At 33.9% G+C, this 14220-nt stretch overlaps 1 long non-coding RNA gene across 2 annotated transcripts in view; it reads right to left on the bottom strand.

The window, feature by feature from the left end:
* LOC113460040 (uncharacterized) overlaps positions 1–14220 on the bottom strand; it is a 241893-nt gene that overhangs the window by 78042 nt on the left and 149631 nt on the right. The window lies entirely within an intron of this gene.

The following is a 14220-nucleotide window of genomic DNA, read 5'->3' as shown; positions in this document are numbered from 1 at the left end:
TCCTAAAATTTATTCTTAAAAACCACATTTATTCTTTCTATATCTCTATCTAGCACACATTTTTGTTTATGTTTTAACACAAAGGAGCAAAATCCTTTAAAAGTACCTCATTATAAAATCATTATCTATATGATCTACAATATGCAGTTAGATAATTGTCCTGAAAGTTTAATGGTTCAATTTGAACCTGTTTAGATAAATTTTTAAAATCTGATGTAGTTTTCCCATGATTTGGGTGAGACTTTTGAAGACTTGCTTGTTTAATCAAAGATAAGGTTATGATGCTATTTACTTATGTGCTTTAAACAGGAATCAGAAAAGACTATTCCTCTTTGAAAAAGAAATGTTGGCATTTAAAACTTCAAAAATAAGACATTTCTTCTAGTAGTACTGAGTGAAATTACTAAATGCCACATGATAGTCAGTATTGGTTGTTTTCCCTCAGTAAGTTATGGTTCTAGGTTCTGGACTTCAAGATAATTAGGGCAAATTAAACCAAACCAAATTTTGTGGGGAAAAATGTATAATTTCTCCTTATGCCTAATAACATAGGGTTGAGTCACAACCCAGTCATTCAATCAGTTTTCAGGATGAAAGGGAACAGAAATTCAGTTATTCATACAACTTCATGTAGATGCATTTTAAATCATTGAAAATGCATATTGAGTCAGCAAGACCTTTGAGGCAGATTGACCCATTTTGCTTTCAGAAAGCTGCCTTATGAATAAAAACCATTCAGATTATCTACGAAATGGAGATCACTCAGATTATCTAATAGATGGAGAAAGCTTTAAGGAGGTAAGGTAGGAATACAAGTTAAAAAAATATAGTAATTTTTTCTTCTTGTTGTGTTGGGACTTTGTAGAACGGGTCTCAGCTTTCAGGACTGTTTTTAATTAACTTTAATTTAATTTTTAATTAACTCAAGATACCTTATGAGCTGACATCACTTACGGTGCCTACCATGTCCCTTTTTTCAGTCTCTGCTTGAGCTGCTATTTCCTAGTTCCTTCCTGTGATTTTTATATTTGCTGCTACAGTCACACACTCTGCTCTGGAGTCGCCTTTCTTCTAGGTACACTCAGTTGCTTTTCAAGGAAGGAATAGTCTTCCTTTCTTCCTGAGCATATGACCTGTCTATAATGTATTTCTAAGGGAAATAAATGTGAAAGAACAAATAATATGCTCTGATACTGAAAGGAAGCATAGTATCTATTTGGAGATAGGTTCCCTCTGACAGAAGGCAAAATGTAGTAAAATAATGTTAGGTAGTTTGGGGCTTCTTTTTTCTTAGGATTTGGCCCTTACATAGGTTACCTTTTGTTGTAGAACATTTATCTACAATTGCCTTTCAAAAAAAATTACTAGTAAACATTAAAGCAAAATATATTTTATATCATGCAGAAAAAGAAAAATTATATGAATTCAATATGCTCAGCAAAGAAACTGCAGGAAATCTTGTTTGCATAGAGAAACACTTTTTAGATTATTTTTACTGGAATTTATTGTAGTTCTATAAAAAATATTTTGCAAGACCAGTTCTTCTAACACTAATATTTTATTGTATATTCTTCATTGAATGTTTAATTATATGCTAATTACCTTGAGAGCAGAAGCAGATTCTTACTAAAAAAAATATTATTTCACAGACAAAAGTTTTTGCAGAAATATGTTTTTGGCTAAACACATAAAATTTTTTTTATGTGACAGTTGAGTCACCTCTATTTACGGTTTTACTTCAAAGTGCCTAAGTGCAGAACTCTTTTTTTGGCTGAAGACTCCAATTTGATCCCTAACCATTTCTTCTAAGCTCTTTCCTTCACACATTGTAAGATTATTCTGGAGTGAATAGAAGCCTGTCATAGTTGCACTGATACAGACCATCACAAAAAGGATTCTGTTGATAGATTTTGATTAGCTCCATATTGTCTAAAGGTAAATTTAATCAAGCCTAGACACATACAAAAGTATCAGTAGCAGTACTAGTAGATTGATCTGCTGGATCTTTTGTTGCAGATAGAATGTACTTAACACCATTACAGAGCTTTGACTAGCAATGTTATCATCATGTGGGGCTATGACATGGAGCATTTATATTCATTGACCCTTGGAACTTTTCCAATAACTAAGATAGGTAGCCATTGAGCATATTGAACTTGGAAAATGGCTTTAGAAGAAAGTCAGTGCAGATTAAGCTAATTTGCTTGTATAACCCCTCAAGATACATTCTTCCTACCGTAAAATGTTACAGCAAACACTGTAATTAAACTGCATACAGACACAACAGAGCTCTTCCATTTTTACTGCATACACTCCAGGCCTCCACTCTGTCATTTCAAATCTCCAAATGTTCTTACAACCCGCAAGGGGTCCAAGACTGTCTGATAGTGACACATTTCTTATAGCTAAGGATAGCAGTGGAAAGCCAATTATAATAGCTTCCCTACTAGGTCCTGTGGTGTTTGAATCTTTGTAACCCTTGTGGGTTAGTTTTCTCTGAACTGGACTGTTAAATTTCTAAAGAGACCGCCCTTAGAGGCAGTCACCACTTTCTGAATCAGAACTGATGAGGAACACTGTGGAGGAGACATGCTGTGCTCTTTCAGGAGCATTTTATTATAGTTACTTACGCTTTGTTAAGTTTAAACTTTCAAAATGAAGTTGAGGTGAAGGCAGTTGTGCTACACCATCACTTCTCATTGCCACTCACTTATAAAAGAGAAGGTATTTTTAAAAGATTGTATTTATACCTGAAGTCCATCCTTGCCTATACCTTGCTGCAAACTCAACTGTTAAAATACTGCACTCCCAAGTCCAAGCATATAAGATTTTGCACTGGATAGAACATGATATGTGCCCTGTAAATAATTAATTTGGAATCTTCTTGAAGTTTAATGACATGATTCAGGATAAAAGCCAATTAAATCAAATTTTTCTGACTGGCAGAAAAATTAATATTTCTCACACATAGTTGGCTTTTACATCAAATCGGGAGCAGCTTAAAAATTAAAAACCAACTAAATTTAATGAGAGTGACCTTGAAAGGACAAAACATAGGATCAAGAGGAAAAGATAGTCAGTAGCCTAAGGGAAAGAAAAAAAATCACTTTAGAGGTTTATATTCTGTAATTTTCTTTATTATTTACTAGTGTAAAATCAGATCACAAAGATCTAAAAGAATAATTTTACAAGAAGATTAAATTTTTAGTGACTGCAACTCTTTGTGAAATCAATTAATAGTTAAACACTGTCTCTCCATTTTGCTCCCAAGAACTACAGGTAAACATATGAAAATGGGAAGATTTTATCTCAGTATTTTCAGTATAAAATTTTCCATAAACCTCCAGAAATTTACATATTTTTCAATCTATCAGTCACACTGAAAAATTCTTTCCTCCTCCAAAATTTGAGCAGAAATACAGCAGATTACAACTTTCTTAACTAGACAGTGTTTTAGAACACTTTTGAACTTCTTTTCTCTCTGACAATGTTAGAGATAAACAGAAGAGCTAGGGCTTTGGGCTTGTCTAGTTTGGAGAAAAGGAGACTGAGGGGTGACCTCATTGCTTTCTAGTGATGGAATATAGGGAAATGGTTCAAAATTGTGTCAAGAGAAGTTTACAGATAAAATGAGGAAGCATTTCTTTATCCAGTGTGTGGTCAAACACTGGAACAGGCTTCCGAGGGAGGTGGTCGCTACTCCAGAGTAGTCAGAGTACTGTCAGAGTTTAAGGGGCATTTATTTGGAAAATGCCCTTAATAACATGCTTTAAATTTGGTGAACACTGAAGTGTTCAGGCAGCTGGACTAGATGATCACTGTAGGTCTCTTCCAACTGAAAAATGATCCATTCTGTTCAGTCAAGTAGAGGAACATGTATGTCATCATCAAAGTTCTTCTTTCATGCCAGCTCCTTTTTTATTCTCCTGAGTTAATTTGAATCTTAGGTGCATTTCTTTCTCTCTCTTTTTTATTTTCATTTTTCTTTGGTCCACTTGTAAGACATACTTTCAAAGTATTTGAAGTGTATCTCTTTCATTATTCGATCAAATTTAAGCTAATCAGAAATCACACCTAATGTATCATTCTTCCTCTGCAGAGTAATTTGATTAATCTGTAAGGAACTGGTCCTAAGCTATTAATGAAGAATGGACTTCCCTAGGTATACATGTATCCAGGGAACCTCTTGACATAACTTTAAATGGTTGGAAAGAAGCTGAAAATACTGAGCTCATTAGAGTAACCCAGGGTTGAACTCTTTCACATTTGAAACAGTTTAAGTAATCGAACAGTTTAAACATGACTAATATGACTTTCTTTAGGAAAGAAAATTTATTTTAAATTAAACAGCCTGCAAAATGCTGTGAAATATTATCATCCTGCATTAATAGTAACATATTCCACAAATTCATTATTTCTGATCATGTAGTCCCATTCTTTGTTTAAAGCAATATCAAGTTCAAAATCAGACCAGATTGCTTTGCTCCTTCTACATAAAGTTTTGAAATTCTCAGCCACTCTGAGGAGCCTTCTGCAGTGCTGATTTTTTACTGACTGGTGCTGAATACCAGCCTTTACCTTATTTAATGTACTGAAATAAAATATGTGATACATATTTAGGTGTGTTCCTGGTCTCCAGACAGAGCATAAATCACAAGCGGCCATGCTTTTAATTTTTAACCAACTTTCCGTACATCTCATAATTCTACATGTTGGAGTTTTGGTTTGTTTTTTTTGTTTGGTTGGAGTAGGGGGTGTGTGAGTCTGTTTTTTGGTGGTTGGGATTTTTCCCATGCTATAGCATATTTTCAGCTTTGGTAATGCAGGCAAGATACACAAAAGTATTAGCAAGCTTCTCACTTCTGTAAACTTTTTATGATTGCAAATAAAGGAGCTGTCAGTGAAGGGTTGCTACTTATTCTAGACCAACCTGAAATGGATATTTCCTAACTTACAGCTCTGCTTACTCAGTAGTTATTTAGATCGTGTTTTAACAATTTATTTTACTGAAGTCATAACTTATGAATGGCCAACACAGTTACTGTTTTGTTTCTGGGTGGTGTCAATGTTTATAAAGAAAAAAAAAAATGAAATCACAAGATTTCTGCATATATGTCAGTCATATGTTTACATGAATAATGAGTCTTCCAGGAGCATTTTCAAAGAGATCAAATGATCAATTGTAACATTTTTTCTGAAGGAATATATTCTTGTTATACACTTACCTATTTAGTTTTTTTAACACGAAGACCAAAGCAAATCCATGCAATTTGCATGCTTTTCATCTGTCTCCAAATTTAATCATTCATGACTATCGAACCTCATAAATTTATTTTTAAAATTAAATACTACATTTAAGGTGAAGATGCAATAAAAAAAAACTCCTGGTTTTTAAGAAATTTAGTGGTGTTCTTCCTTCTACCCCAAACTGACCTGCATTCCCCTGCTCAAGACATAACCACCGGTGGCAAGCATAACAGATGCATTTGGCAGCGATGGCAGCAAGTAGCTCAAAGTGGATTTGGGGGAGGCGGATAGCAACACAACAGCCAAAGGTTAATTTAAACAATGCACCCAACCTAATCAAAGCACTGGTAGACGTCCAACTCAAGCCAAATTTGGAAGAAACTAACATCTCTAGTCAGTATGCAAATATGATGATAAGTCAATAATTTTACCCCTGAAATAGTGAGCTGCCCAAGAGCCCTTTGAGCAATCCCACATGGCAGAGGACTGCATCACAGGATTTTACTCCAAGTATGGACAAGTTTATGCCTGCCACAGAGATTCCTTGTTCCTCAATACTGAGAAATTTCTTGCCTCAACAGATCCACCACAAGGGGCTAATAGCTTGCTGGACTTTGTAAACTTTGATAAGGTTATATCTTAGATTCAATGTGCACATTTAATCACTCAGACATAAACCTTTGACTAAGCCTGTGACTAGGACAGAATTCAGGTGTACCCAGGCTCTTTTGAGTAGAAAGAAAGCAAGAGTGTAATCTCTAAACTTTGTGACTCAAAGGGAGGGCCTCTAATGTGTCTGGCTCACCCCATCCTCTGTGTAGTAAATAATCAAGTGCACCTTGCCATGAAATCTTGTTAAACCACTGTCTCATTTACTATAAAACTTTCTTAAATGTTGGTTTAGATCCATAAACATACTGCAACTTCTCTCTTACAAGTGAATTGCATTATTTCATCCACAACAAGAATTTCTGCGATATGTGAAATGCAATTATGAATATTTTTTTGAGGTGTTTGGCTGACCCAGAGAGGCATCCAGACATGACAAAAAAAAAAAAAAAAGAGAAAGACTAGGCAATTCTTGTGGACTTTAGGTAATTACAATTTACAATCAAAAGAAATAGAAAAACAGAAAAGAGAAGATGATGTTTTGGTGTTTTCTCCAGAATGGGCACAAATAATTTAAAAAAAAACATTGTGAATAGAGAAAAAAAAATTCTAATAAACCACCATGTCATCAGTCTCAAAAAATGAAAACTCTAATCTCACTCTACAGATTAGAACACAAAAAGGGAAAAAAAAAAGAATATGGGATCTCAATATGGGATCTCAATACAGGATCTCAAGACCGAGGCAGAACTATTGCTCTTAAGAGGAATGCTTGTCATTGCATTTGTTATGTAACTGCCATTTTATATGCTTATATCTTACAGATAATATAAGTTTCTACTTTTATATTATTATTAGTTAGTAATTTTAGATAGTTGTGTGAATTTTAGATAGTTGTGTGAATTTTAGAAATGTCAGTATGATACATCAACGAAATGATCAGAATTTGACTTTCAGGCCAAATCTGGTATTACCAGATTACCATTATAAATTTATTACCAATATAAATCTGATATTACTGAGCCTAAAATTTTAAAATGTCAGAACTGTTGCTCAATGATGTGTAATACCATTTCTTTTGGAAAGCTGTCTCACCAGAAACAGCAAGTTGCTTATATGACAAGTATTTTCTTTGGTTGTCACACACCAAAAGATGCTGACCTGTAGGACAGTCTTCACAGAAATAATGTCGACTCTCTTTTAGTGGAATTCTCTTTCAAAGGAATCTTTGATGTTATATGTCTTCTAGTTTGGCTTAAAGTATGCAAACTTTCCTGCTGTACTGACTGACTTCTAGTTTGCTTCCCTTTGGTCTGCTAAGTTTGTGTCACTAAAAGCAATGTTCTCCTTACTGATACTTACATAGTTAATTCTGCCTACACAGGGTATGTATTTGTTCATAATATAATGGGAAGGTGGGCCTGTGCTTTCACTTACCTTTACCTTGCAACTATACTGTTGGGAGTGACAGTGTTTGCAGTGCTGGAAAAGTTTAAAGAATGTGAAGATATGAGTTTATAAGTGGAATAAGTATGCATTTAATTGAAGTATTGATTGTGTACAGAGGGGTTGTCTCATTTAACTTTAGACAGCTAAAATATAGAAACCTACCTTTGATCTGGACATTTTCTCATCTTTTCTGTTCCGGAAGTGAAAGCAAAACCAATGTATGTTAGATATGTATATATCTATACATAATAACTCTATAACTTCTAATCTACACTCTGAAAGTGACTAGTTTTCTACTTTGACTCAAATATTCTTGATGGAAGGAAAGAAATATGAAAGAACCAGGCTTTTTTCAGTGTTGTCCAGAGAAAGGATAAGAGTCAATATATACAAACTGAAATCCATGACATTTTGTCTTCACAAAAACAAAAAACAAAATTACTCTGGGGGTAGTAAACAGAGGTGGCCCAGAAGAGATACCCTTGGAGATAATCAAAAGTTGACTGGATAAAACCATAAACAAAAAAATCTGCCTGACCTTGCTTGAACAAGAGTAGATGATCAAAAATGGCCCATTCCAATTTCAACAACTCTGTGATTCTGTGATTCTCTTGCTTTTGGTTATCAAAAGTTATATTATCTCTGCTGATGTCTAATGACATATTTGTAAATAATAGATTCCTTTCTAATGATCATTCAGAGCCTCCTGGTGCTTGAGAAAAGCCACTAATTATTCCTCCAAACTGAATCATCAAAAACAAATAAAAGACTTCAAAGAGCTATTCAAGGTGTGATTAGAATAATCTGATATCAACAACAAAGTCATAAAAAATTAAAAATATAGCAACTACAGCAAATAGAGGTAGATGTGTAATTATGTTAATATTATGTAAAATTCTACAGGATATCTTCCAGGTCCACAGGAAACCATTCAAATCCTAGCAATGCCAATAGACAATAAAGTAAACTGCAGCACAAGAAGTAGACACAAATGAACTTAATCATATTAATCTAAGGATTAATAATGCAATAAAATAGCTAGTGCTGGGCCATTTCAAATTAAAACTCCTTTTCGCTGATAACTTAAACAAACTAAATAAGAAAAATGTCTGTATTCCTACCTTTGAAACATCCCTTTGAAAATGTAACTGGGCAGACTTAAATTTTCATGTTCACAAAAATTATTATTAGAACATCCAAGCAAATGTATAAAGTAAAAATTGAGCTGTTTTCTTTTCCCTAGGTGCTTATAAGTGCTATTGCCCCCAAGGTATCATTACACTAGTTCTACAAAGACTTAAATATTCATTTAGTGCTGTGTATTCTATTAAATCATCTTCTCTTTTGGTCTCTTTCCCAGAGTATATAGAAAATTAAAAACACACCTCTATTTCATCTTCTTTCCCTTTTGGAATATTAGCATACCACCAAAAAATACCTATTTTTTAAAAAAGAGAGTTTCTGTACTATGTAACTAGTTATTTCTTTTAAAGATTTGCAAAATACAGCTTCCAGGTTTTCAAGAAACTGATTTGGCTACTAATATAATATTTTTAGCTGCTGATACAGGGGAGAATACTCAATCATCCTTTAGTATATAATTCTTTGCACAAAATAAAAATAGAAGTATTTATTGTACTTTTTCTTAATTAAATTAGGGGTTTTTTTTTAGGTATTAAATTTAGCTTTGTCATTTGTTAGTCTTGCTGTGCAACTCACGGGATTTATTTGATTGACAATGTGTTCAAATACTTTACCACATTTATTTTAGGCTTTTGCTCCTCTCCTTCCAAGAAGACAGACTGCCCTATAATATTTATAGTGTTGTTATTTGATTTTTATTTAATTTGTAAAAATAGAAAGCTTGATAATTATTTGACTATAGTTCAATATGTATCTAATAGTTTGAGAACAGGAGCTTTGGAAAGTACATACCCTTCTGAATTGATTGTTGCAGATCAGGAGGGACACACTAAAAAATTGCAAAAAAATAACCTCACCAGAAAAGTATCTATGGGACACTGGATCTCAACTTAGCCTCTACAAATTGTGACAGAAGTTGAGATAATTGGCTCAAAGTGGATCTCGACCTGTAAATGCAGGTTTCAGGCTCTATCTCATCAAGTAAGTGAAGATGCTTAAAAGTCTTTCAAGCTAAATTCCCTGTGGAAGACTGAACTTTTTGGAGAAAAAAAATCACTAGATATTGGAAATATGTGTTTGGAAAATGGTGAAGTGAAATATATAATCCATTCTGAAAGTAATAATTATTAAAATCACCTCAACATGGAATCGTCAATATGGGAAAGGAGTCAGAGAAGAACCTTCCTTACACCCACAACCCAGATATTCACACACATTGATAAAATCTTTCTGAGAATTCATTTTTTCCGGGCTGAGCACTTACAGCTCTCAGATTTTCCTCATATGACAAATGCTCCAATTCCTTAATCATCCCCACGGTCCTTTATTAAACTTGTTGCTAGCACGTCTACATACTACTTGTACTGGAGACCTCAGAAGCTGGACCTGGAATTCCAGATGATGCCTTCCCTCTTACTCTTTCCCAGGTAAGTGCTCTGGGCACTGTGAGTTGTGCAGCAAGCAATGTATACAAGTTTTTATGTATATAAGATTTTATGTATCTATGTCCCATTTGCATTCATTCTGTACATACGTGCCAGTAATACATCTTCAGTCTCACTGCTGGCTGGACCTGAAGATATAAAGAAACAGCAGCCTCACCTCTCATGGGCTGCTGAATCTGGCATGATACATCTGCCTCTAATAACTCTAAACATAAGAATATCCTTGATCAAAAATCCCTGAGTTATGACTTTGACCAATTTTAAAAGACTGTGGCAAGTACATACTGCAAGAAACTAAACCCTAAATAATAGAATATTAACTTCATCGTTGTCCTTTCTCTGTGATTTTTACTTTTTACTAGTACTTAAAAAAAATCACTTTTATTACGCATATTCATAAGTGTATTTGCTTACAGAACCTACCTCTATAACTTCTGATCCTACAATAGCATATATCAGACATTAATTTCTTTGTACCAATTAAGTAAAACTTCATTTTAAATTTTTTACCTAACAACTTCCAAAATTCTTAAGATCACAGTAATCCTGCAAACATACAATATTTTAAACAATGGTTTAAAATTATTAATTTAATTGGTACTTATGATAATTTAAGTGACACATCAGATCTTAGATATTCCAAAATCTCTCTTACCAATCTTCTGATTGAACCAAAAATATTTACTAGACTCACTAGAAAGTTCATGTCATTTGAACTATAAAGACCTTTCTTCAAACGTAGAACATCTATAGGTATAAACTTTTATAGGCAGAGCATGCCTTAAAGAAAAAAGATAAAGGCATTATATTAAATTATTTTTCAAAGAAAAATTGTGATGTCTCCCTTAAAATTATTATTAGAAGACTTACATTTCACAGCACAATGTCAATGTGAGCATAGATATATAAGAAAGCTACACATTTCTCATGAAAGCAAAGGATATCTCCTCTAATTTTCAAATATTTCATGCCTCTTACACCATTTATCCTGTTCTGTAGAGAAACATTGCAATCAATATCTCAGTGAAGTTAGAATTTTTAGCTGATAAATTAGGTCTTTCTTTGGCCACTTTCCCCCTTTTCTCTCCAAGGGACATTAGAATAATGGGCATTCTAACCTTCATCACAGTCCATTCACCCTTTAGCTATAACTAAATTACACACTAAAATATAACTTTGATCATTCAAAATTTGTGTTAATATACTGCTAAGTGCAGGATGAAATAGATACTTTAAAAAAGTAAATTTAAAGGTCATCTTATAAGGAGAAGAAGAGTTCTTTGAGACCTATTTAAGCATTGAATCAAATTCACAGGTGTTTTTATCTGTTGCCAACCCTAAGTACTTAAGGTCTCAAATGTATTGACTAGACTTCAAATAATAGTAAAATTAACAGAACAATTATAACACAGTATCATTTAAAGATTTATGAAAATTTGGTCTTAATTTTTGTCCTGCTTTAAGACTTCAAAATAAGACATTCAGATACATAGTCTGATTTTCTTATATAGTTTAAGTAGAAAATAAAATTCTCATTTATTCCCTCTCTCAAAATATCATGACTCCTATGCTGTCTAGGGTGTAAAAAAATCACCCTGTTTATGGTTACTTGCTTTAGGTCACATAAAACATAATTAATTTTGCTGTTGTCTGTTCCAACATACGATGCTTATTTTTCCAATAAAAACATACTTTACTGGTTTCACTGCAGATAACAAAGTTTACACTATAAAGATCAAAAGACATTTTAACTCAATTCCACATTCTTACTTTTGTGGGTTTTAACACAACCTGTAAAGAAGGCAATTTTTTAAAATACAGTTATGTATTTTCTTTCTTTTTTAGCTGTTTTAGCCTTAAAGTCAGGCATAAACCTTAATTACTCCTTCAATGGATGCTACTTTGCATTAGTCAGTAGAAGATATCATTTCCCATCATACTGATTAGCAAGCAGGTTTTCTTTGGCTCTTTCAAAGGGATTTACATTATTCTCCGGTTTGATTAGCTAAAGCCAGATTTGTTTCATTTACACAATGTGGCTTAAATTTATTTGCTAGTTTTAATCAGATTTTGGCAGCAGAATACAAGAGAGAAAGATTCAAGTAAAAGGTAAACTAAACAAATTTTCTTTTGTGGTTTAACCCTATGCAGCAGCTGAGCACCACATATCTGCTCAGTTGCTTCATGCCCTGTTGCAATAGCAAAGAGAATCAGAAGTGTGAAAGTGAGAAAACTCATGGGCTGAGTTAAAGACATTTCAATAGGAAAAGCAATAGCTTTGTACACAAGCAAAGCAAAATAAAGAATTCATTCACAGATTCCCACAGGCAGACAGGTATCCAACCATCTCCAGGAATGCAGGGCTCCACCTCATGTGATGGTTATTTTGGAATGGTTATTTGGATGTTCCACTGCATGGAGTGGAACATCCCTGTGGTCTGCTGTGGTCAGCTGTCCTGGCTGCATCCCAGTGCCCTGCACCTCCAGCCTGCCTGTTGCTGCGATGGGGTCTGAAGGAGAAAAGGCCTTGATTCTGTGTAAGCACTGATCAGAAGTAATTAAATCATCCCTGTGCTACCAACACAATTTGGAGCACCAATGCAGAACATGGACCCATGTGAGCTGCTGTGAAGGAAACTAACTATATCCCAGACAAAACCAAGACATGTAAGAAAGCAAGCAAACAAACAAACAAACAAACAAAACCCACCAACATTGTTAAGAATGTAATTTTCCCTGTTTTCTTTCTTCAAATTTGAGAATTCATAAAGTTAATATTATTTTAATAGAATCAAAAAAGCATAAATTAGCTACAACAAAAATACCCTGAAACCCAAAGCATTACTCAAATATGAAATAGTGTTTTCTCCAGCAGCGAAAATATACACAAAAACCCAGCATGAATTTGGTAGAACAGTAAGGTGAAAGTGATTACCATGGAGAATCTTTTTTAGAAAGACTGCTTAAGCATATGATTATTTATATTATGTTATGCATGCTGTTTACTGTGATGACATTCAGAATAAATTATTTTGTAGCAAGTCCAAATTATATTATATTGTAACAGAATACATTTTTAACTCAAAATATTCGTGTTTCATCAATTTATAGTGGAGATAAAATCATATTAATTTGTTCCAGGGAAGGTTAGATACACTTGTCTTTATCACAGACTTGTAGGAGGCTTCCTAATCCAGATCTTTTTCCTTATGAGAAGGAATGCAATTTTTTCAATAACACATGGTTGTGTTCTGTGTTAGGTGTTTAAAATCAAACTAAGACCAAGACAGCAATTTTGTCTGTTTTTTTCCCATGACTGGTTGTCTTCACTGGCATTCAAAAATATATAATTATTTTGTTTAGAGTCTCAGATTCTCTGTGTGTCTAATTGGACAGGACTTTTCAGGAACATCTATCCTAGGACATTGGTATTGATCTATGTCAGGTAAAGTGAGTAAAAGTTGCCTTAAAGACCTTTCAAGTTTCCATGTCACACAGCTAATTTCAGAATTGGTGTTGGAGGCCCCTAGCTCTAATATTTAACCAGGAAATTTTAACTTCTTAGTACCAAAGGCAGCTCCACAAATTCACACAAATTCACACACACAAATTCATTTGTTTACAATACTACAACCACTAAAGTAAAGACTATTTTAGAGACAGGTATTTATCTTTCCAGACTAGATCAAGCTTGTAGTATGCAAAATCCCTTAGATATCTGTTTCATATAGTGGCTGTATCTCTGAAGATCTTCAGAGCTCCTAAAACTTCTTAGTTGATACCACAGGGTAATCATACAAATTGCAATGACACACATATCTGTGCCAAGTGTGTAATATTTTGATGAGCTAGCACCTAAGGGAGTCACCTATATTAACTCTAAGAGATATTATCTGAGTTTCAAAAACTTATAGCCTGGAAATATAGTGCTTATGTCCTTCCACTAAGGTGTAGTTAACTTACTGTCATTCCTACTTGAAAGAGAGTTATAACCTACAGAATGTTAGAAAGAGGAGACCTGACAGTACCACGGGGTAATTTATGACCTCTTGTTCACATCTTCACTTGGAAGACCTACTGCAAGCTCAGCAGGTCAAAGTATAATAGGTAGAAGTTACCCTTTCCTCACACATGTTTGTAGGTATTTGCAAATTCAGAAAAGGCAGCATCACCTTTATTGAATTTTGTCTGATTAAGACATCTTTCCAAATGAAAAAAAACCCTTCTGTAGACAGGTGAATACCTTTTGATCTTATATCCACACAGCAAGGTTTTCTGTATATATTTTAACTTGAATTGCAATTGCATTGCAAAGTGAGATAATAAA

This window comes from Zonotrichia albicollis, chromosome 2 (assembly GCF_047830755.1).
Source record: "Zonotrichia albicollis isolate bZonAlb1 chromosome 2, bZonAlb1.hap1, whole genome shotgun sequence".
Classification (NCBI taxonomy): Eukaryota; Metazoa; Chordata; class Aves; order Passeriformes; family Passerellidae; genus Zonotrichia; species Zonotrichia albicollis.
This window is presented reverse-complemented; position numbering and strand designations above follow the sequence as displayed.